Genomic DNA, 8,470 nt, shown 5'->3' on the forward strand with positions numbered 1-8,470 from the left:
AAGCAATAAAGCAAAGTGCCTCCTCTGAGCTGGAATTAAGCACTGCAGCCCCAGCGGGAGCCGTTCCCCCACCAAAGGGGCTGCAGGGGGCTCTGGGGAGGGATGCAAGGGCCGGAGCATCCGTGGAGGAGGAGGATGCACAAGCACCAGCCCACAAAGCCTTTCCCACCTGCAAAGGCTGCTCCTGCCACCACCTGAGATCTCAGTGAAGAGCAGGAGGGAGCCCAGGGCTGCCACAACCCTGACAAACAGCCCTCAAGCAGCTTCTCCTTAAAGAGGTGTCTATTTAACCCAATTTCCATCACAAGCTGCTGCTTTGCATTTCTTCAGGCTTTATTAAAACTGATTTTCTATTTGCACTATACAAGCTGATCTGATTACATTTCCATTTTCCCCCTGAAGAGAAGGGTCTTGCTCTTCTAAGGCAAAATGGAGATTGGGCTCAGCCTCCCACCTCCTGCTCAAGGGCTCTTCTGCCAGGGGACCACAGATGAGGACCAGAGCTGGAGCTGCAAGGAGCTCTGCTCTGCAGCATCCTGCATCTGTTTCCATGGGGACAAGGAGGCAGCAATTCAGCAGGCCTGATCCTGCTTTTCCCTGTATAAATATCAGCCAGGAGCCATGCAGCAACCCAAAGGGATGAATCCAGGCAGGAGCCTGCTGGGAGCCCTGCAGCAAGGCAGGGATTCCCAGGTTCTCTGGGCAGGCAGCAGGAGCATCCCTACACCCATGGGCTCACCCACCCCAGGGCATGGACCCATGGGCCACCACTTCCCTTCCTGCAGAGGCTTCTCCTCCCTGCTGACCATGCTGCATCCCTGTGGGAAGTCTTCTAAACTCTCCTCCTGCACGTCCCAAGGGAGCAGTTGGGTCTGGCATCAGAGGGACAAATGCCCATAAAGCAGGTGCTGGTAACTAGGTCAGCAATTCATCCATCAGCATGGCTTGGGAGGCTTGGCAGGGCTGCTTGGGAAGCTAAATTAAAGGCTGCAGCCAAATGCATGAGCCCTCCTGGCTGCTGGCGAGAGGACAAGCCAGCAGCAAGGGCTGGGGCCAGCCACCGCATCCCCCATTCCCGAACCCCTCACAGGGATGCTGGGATTACACAACAGTGAGAAGTTCCCATTTTGAGTAAAGATTGTTTCTTTTTTAATGAGGGAGCATCACTCATGTCCCTGCCCTCTGCAAGGCTTGAGAATTCCTCCCTATCTCCCCCTTTCACTCCATCACCAACCTTGTGGGAAGCCATTACCAGGAAGATGCTTTGAAGTACCAACTTTATGAAGATTGATTCTGTCTGCCTCCAGTTTTGACAAGTCCAAAGCAAACACGCAGGGCCACGGGGAGATTTGGCAATAATTACCATCTTTAATTACTACTAAAACATCAATTGCTCTTGTTCAATTAGTATCCGAGATCCAGGCATGGCGAATTCCGCAGCACAAAATAAGCTGAAAATTGATTGTGGAGCACTTAGCGCCGATCCAAACCCGCTAACCTGATAAGGGGCAGTGGCAGAACAAGCTCACCGACAGGAGGATGTGCGCCCAGGTAATTGCTGCAGCACAAGATTAATAACCTGCGTGGTTCCATCTTGTACATCAAGTAGGAGTTCCTCATTATGGGGAGCGCAAGGAAGGGGTGAACACAGTAACAAGGACGGAGGCAAGTAGAGAGGGAACCATGGTGGAAGCAGCAGTGGTCCACGAGCGATGACATGGCTGGAGGAGCACCACAGCTCCCCAGGCACAAGCTTCTGCTTCCAGGTAAAGCTCTAAAACCCCTCACAGTACCCACACCAGACTCTAACACCGCAGCTTCCAGTCCCCGTGGCAGCCTGGGCTGAACTCCCAGCGAGGAAGGGGAGGAAGAGAGGCCGCATCCTCACCTCCATCCCACACCGAGCTGCCCAGCACCTCAAAGGCAGCAGCTAATTGCTGCGGCAACAGGCAGCGGCATTTGCATAATGAAGTGCAGAAGGGCCCTTTGGCTTATGTATTTTTTAGAGGGTTTATCTGTAATTTTATTTAGCCTGAGCAGGGGCTGTCACTCAAAGCCTGCCCATTTACAGCAACATTTCCATTGAGCCTGTGCAAAGCTGTCTCCAGGCCTAAGTGACTTCTCCAACCAGCCCCGAATACCAATGGGAATGGCACCAACACAGAGCGAGGGAGGGCTGGAGCCCGCTGGCACCCTCCAGCCCTGAACAGGCCCTTTCTGCTGTTCCCACACACAATTTCATGCAGGAATATCTCCACCTTTCCACCTTGCACTGGTGGTTATCTCTCTCTTAGCTCCCGAGCACCACCTCTGCTAGGGAAACACCAAGATTAAAGCATTGACTGCCTGCAGAAGCTCACGGGCAGCTGGTTTCTGAAGGACGCTGTAAGCAAAGGCTGCTCACAGGCTCACCATTCGATTCAGAGACAGACCGCTTGGTTTTAAACACCGAGAGAACAGGCTGAGCTGGCTTGCCCCTCCCCAGTGCTCCCAGATGTGCCCAAACCCCAGTGCACAGCTGGGGAAGGTGCCAAATCCCTGCAGCATCCCCAGGCAAACAGGGCTGATGAGCACTGGCAGGGACCCAGCACAGCAGCACAGAGCCCTGCAGCAACCCACTTTGGTGTAGGATCAGCCAATGTCTTTCCATAAGATGCTGTGACCCCAGCATCTCCCACACCCCAGAGCCAGGGAAATGACTCAAAAGGCGCACAGAAGGAGCAGGGGTCTATTTGCTTGGCATGTTTTCTCCTTTATCTACTCTTCCTTCCATTTTCCTTCCCACCCTGCTTCACCCCCACCCCTACCCGTAGCTTACAAGGAGAAGCTCAGCTCAAGTGTTGAAATCAACGTGACTTTATCCATGCTACACATGGCCCAAGAGACCTTTCCTGCGTGGTCCTTGGTCCCACAAAGCACAGCCCTTCCTCCTGCACACCCCGGAAGCCTCTCACAGCATCCATCCTCACTTTGCCAGGGTCTGATGAACTTTCAGAGCACCACCACTGCTCACCAGCATCCCAAAGCTGTCCCCACTGCAGGACAGCAGCGCATGCCCACAGGGCATCAACCCTAGCACACCAAAGCAGGCAATAGTTGGTGCAGCCTCTTAGCACCCCTGGCTGGTCAAGCACATGCATACAACACAGGGTATTTCTCAACTTTGAACTCTCAGAACCTCTTTGCAGCACAGAAAACAACAGCTCCTGCTCAGGGCAGGCCCATACTCAGGCCAAAAACCTCACTTCTCTTTTCACACCAAACCCCATGTGCTGGGACGGGACTTGCCTGGGGCTCCTATGGCTGGAGAGCCTCCTCTTGTCACCAGAACAGCACAACTCAGTCCTGTGAGGTCAGAGTCCAAAAGCCCTGAACTGGGCGGGGGCACCCCTATTTGAAGGCTCTTGATTTGCCTGATTACACCTGGGTGTTAATGAAGCCCCTGCTCAGGTGGGCAGCAGAGCTCAATCCCACCTGGGAGCTTCTCCCACTGCCTGCCTCATAGGAGAGCTGTTAAAGCGGCAGGCACAGGCACACCCGCGTTGGAGACAGGGCTCCAAACTAATTAGCACATGCACAGCCACTCATTACTGTTATTGCTGTGACATTATTAATTTCCCCACCTCTCACCTTCAGCTTTGCAGTCACTTCATTTCAGTCAGCGTTAGCATCGGGAGATGGAAATTAAACCCAAGCGTTTATCCCGGAGTCACGCAGCCCTTTCCCTCCTCCTCCTGCTCCATTGTGCCCGGTCCCTGTGTGCCATGATCCATTCCCAGCTTGGATCAGAGCTGGTTTGACCCTAGAAGTTAGGGTGGTTCCAGGCAGGGAGGGAGCCGCATCCTCCACAGAGCAGCAGCCAAGCAGGGAGAAAGGATGCAGCGGCTGAGATCTATTTGTTGGGAGTCATTAGCTGGTCTCTGCCATCTATCTATTACCATAAACTTAAGCTTCCGTATTCCTTCATTTTAAATGAATTTTCACATCGTCTTTCCAAAGGAGCTCTGCCTCCAGTCAGCTCCCCTTTATCTAATAATGCTATGCAAATATTTTGTTAGATTTCAATGAAATATGTCAAAAACCATTACCCAGTGCATTAGCTCAGCATCAGCAGCAAGGCTCCAGTCCCTGCCACCGGCAGGCTGCCACTCATCATGCCCTGTGACAATGCAGGATGAGGGGCTCCTGCCCCATTGCCACCAGTGTGAGGGTCACTGAGGCAGGTCGTGCTCTTGCCAGGGTGAGAGGCACAGGAGGGGGCTGCTCTCCCATCGCCCCACCATGCCCAGGCTCCCACAGCTCCATGGGGCAGCAGCTGCCCCTTGGACCCGACCCACAGCCACACAGATGCTTGTTGTGGGAGGGTGGACCATCAAGGTGACCCCTGGGGTACGTGGCCCCTCGATGTGAATGGCACCACAAGCTTTGCTCCTTCAGCCAGGGGCTCACTTGCTGCAGCTCTCCCTTTGCTTCCCTGCTGCGGGAAAATAGGATGCTTGGAAGACAGCTCCATGGGCACAGATTGATTTATTGATAATATACCCTACATGCACTTGCAAAGATCCATCATCCTGCCTGTCCCGGCCCCCCCGGCCCAGCAGAGCATCAGTGCTGTCTGTGCAAGGCTTCACTCCAACATGTGTTCACAGCACCAACACCTGCACGAGGGTGAAGATGGTGGTGTTGGAACTGAGTAACCAGCGCAGGAGGCAGGCATGGCTCTGACCCCGGTCCCCACTGCCCCGTACCCCATGCTAAAGGCTGCCTTGGCCTTGGCCCGTGGGGAGGGAGGATTCCTGCCTGGCTTGGTGCCTTCTCCTCATTCCTTAGCATTCCCTCTCTGCAGGGCCCACGGTGCTCCAGCCATCAGCTTCTCAGTGGTTCATTTGGTAATCAGTGTACGTGGCTGTGGTTGTGATTTGCTCCTTCCTTTCCCACACCAGGTACCCATTTCTAGGAGCAGGGCAACTCTTTAACCCAGGACACACATGCCGGACTCTTGCAAGCCAAAGGGCAGACACATCCATATAAATCACCTGCCTTTGATTTCCAGCAGGCACAGCTGTGGTACCAGCGCTACAACTCTCCTCCTCCCTCCCCTCGGCTTGCTATTGCCAAAGGACACAGTGCACCATCCTCCCCACACACACACAGACCCCCCTCCTGATCCCCAAACCCGCCTCTACGGACTGGGTTTTCAAAGCCGCTTCAGGTGTTCCATTGGTATTCCGCAGGCCCGCGCGCTCCCTGAGGAGCTGGGATATTCATCTTCAAAAAGCCTTTTTTTCCCCAGCAAATGTTTTAAAGTACAAATTTCGACCTCACCGGCGTGAGGGCAGGACAAGCAGCCCCTCGATGCTGCACCCCCTGTGCCCTGCCCTGGCCCCAGCAGCGTGCACAGGGACCCGGGTCTGCCCCGGTCCCACAGCAGCCCTGTCCTCCCCCCCGCTGCCCATCTCCTGCACTGGCACCAAATTAAATAACTGCAACTCCCTTTTTATTTTCCATTTGACAGTAACGTATTGCAAATGCAGCCAGTTTTGACATCCTAATATTCCAGCTTGTATCCCTTGGGATAAACACATCATCTGTTAGCAAATGATTTGTGCCAGGACAGTGGGGAGCAGGAAAATGGAGCAGGTAGGAGCAGAGCATCCCACCCAGCCCATGCCATGGTCCAGGCAGAGCATCTCAGTGGGTGCTGCTGAGGACGGGGAGGAACATGTCCTCAGCCTGCCAGGGATGGACATCCCTGTGCCCTGAGCACTGGGTTAACCATCCACAGGTCACATCCTTGCCAGGGTGAGGAGGGAAAGTGCTGACAGGCGGGTGCACAGGGCAAGGCTGGGAGCAGCGAGTGTAGCCGCAGTGATTAGCAGGGTGATGGCATTGCTGCCATCAGCAGGGCAATGGTGCAGCTCCACCTGGTGTCTTCCATCCCCCTCTGCCTCACTGACTTTTGTCTGCCCGGGCCCATGCAGAGCCTCATGACCGCTGGTGAGCCCACACCACATCGCCTGGTCCTGCCATCCAAGGGGCTGCTCTCTGGGACCACCCCCGGGGCAGGGGCTGCCTTCGGAGGCCGGCAGCATGTCCATCCCACCACCACAGCAACAGAGAGCTTGTCATCGGGCTAATTTCATTAGGCAGCATCTCAAATGGCTCATTTTGTTTCAGTAATGAGTACATTGGAGGAATCTCACATCTGAGTTTAAGGCACTTACAGAAGGCGGAGCAAGGTGTTGTGACTCGTGGTGTGAAACGATGGGAATGTGAGCTGGGAAAGCAAAGGTATCCATGCACCAGCTCCAACAGAGCCTGCTCCGGGCTGGGAGCCTGCAGGAGAGAGCAGCTTGTGACCAATGCAACCCGCACTATCCCATGGGATGCATGCTGGGACCAGGCAGCCGCATGTCCTGGTTTTCACCTCTCAGGATGCATTGGAGCCAGCACACAGGGCGGGCAGTGATTCCACCCCTGGAATATTAGCTGTGGCTTTTTCTGCACATGTTTCTTTTTAGCCCTTGATGCCAGCTCCATCCACTCTCCATTGTTTCCCATGGAAAGGTTCACAGGGCTTAGGCTGTATCAAAAAATCCATGGATTATTTTGCTATATGTTTAAGGCAGGAAAGTGGTGGAGCTTTAGCAGAAATCCTTTCAGCAAGCAGGACACAACCATGGCTCGCAGCTCAGCAAATGCAGGCTCTTTTCCCAACACAGTTCTCCTGCACTTGCTCCGCAGAGGAAACAGATTGTTGGGTATTATTTAATCAAAGGCAGGAGCTGGTTCCCACCTATGTATCCGTCCTCTCTCTGCACCCAGTAGCCAGCCTTTCACCGGCTCTAATCCAGGTGTCCATGTGGTGCACCCTTGCCCTTACAGACCCTCCCTGCACCTCCCGCATCCCCCAGCCATGCTCCCCACCAGCCCACCAGGGTCTTGGCTTGGCAGCCTGCGGCCAGTTTGACCATCACTGGGAATCCTGGGAATAAGGAGGCCTGGCTCCCTTTGCTCTGGCTGAAAACAGCTTTTCTATACAAAGGCCCGCCTGCTTGGGTGATGAACGGACATCAGCACAGGGAAGGGAAGGGTCCCACGGCACTCCAGAAGCATCCCGGGCATCTTCAGCCAGGGCTTCTCATGGGGGACATCAGAGTGAGACAACAACCTCAGCATTGAAGCCAATTACAGGTCCTGCCACCTTGTGCTGCTCCTTTCACCTTTCCTGCCCCTCCTGCACGCTGTTGGGAGGCTTGATGTTAAAATCTGCAAGGTAGGAAGAAAGAGGCTTGGTGCCCATGAGTATTCTGGAGGAGGAGATGGATTTAGCATCTGAGACATGTGCGAAGGGATTTGCGAGGGAATTATTTATGGTGGTAACAAGTAAGCACTCATTTAGCTTATATTTTACATTATACAAACAAAGCGTTGAGCTATGGAAGTTAAGGCAGTAATGCCACTCTAAATTAAATTCATCAGTGCCTTAATGAAGATCTATATTTAGTTCTTAATTAAGGAGAGCAGAGCCGAGGGTTGGATGCTGTGCAGGGAGCGATCCTGCGCGTGCTGGGCACTCAGTGAGCCACAGGCCCGGTTCACGGGATGCCTCTGGGAAGTTTGGGAGGGAAAAGTTAACTCAGCAGCCATGGGAATAGGAAAGCAGCCGAGGACGTGGCTTTGTTCTCCTGCCTCCCCTGCACCCGCTTAATCAGCGGCTACAGCGTGGCTTTGATCCCAGAAATCAAACCCCCTGTCTGGTGGGTGACTTGATGTTATGCTAATCCGGGTTGATTGAGCTGAGATAATTACACTTCATCCAGGTTTCCTGGGAGTGCTGAATAAATATTGATGCGCACACGTCCCCCTGCTCAGGTACGTATGGAGCAGAGCTCTTTGCCGGCTCCAGGCTGCCTTGGATGACCCAGGACTGGCAGCAGGACACGGACCATGGTCCCTGCTGGTGGCCCTCCCGGTACAGGAATCAGGCCCAAGCTCCCTTTCAGCTGCTGAGGGCTCATTGTGCTGCCTCATTCCTCACAGAGAGGCTTTGCCGGGACACTTCTGCCCAGGATGCTGTGGCAGAGGCAGTGGCACTGAGAAGCTCCAGTCTGGTGGCTGGGAGCCGGCAGCAAGAGGCCACCGGAGCCACCCTGGGAGTGAAAGGGATGCGAGGAAACAAGCTAATCAAATTATACATTCCTAAGAAGCGTTTACGAGCTGTGCGCATTCTTTAATCTTAATTAGAAATCTCAGCAGCTCCTGCCGGCTCGGTAATCTAGGTTTGAGCGGGGCTGACCCCCATCGCGCTCACCTTGAGTGTCTCCAGCAGGTATCTGGGGAGGAGCTGGGGAGAACCCAGCTCCTTGTGGTGGGGAAGCCTGGGGATGCAGAGCCCAGGATCAGAGCAGAGCAGGAGGGTGATGATGAGTGTTATGGCTGAGCTCTAATTAAACAGCCTGCGCTGACA

This window comes from Psittacula echo (genome assembly GCF_963264785.1).
Source record: "Psittacula echo genome assembly, chromosome: 18".
Lineage (NCBI taxonomy): Eukaryota > Metazoa > Chordata > Aves > Psittaciformes > Psittacidae > Psittacula > Psittacula echo.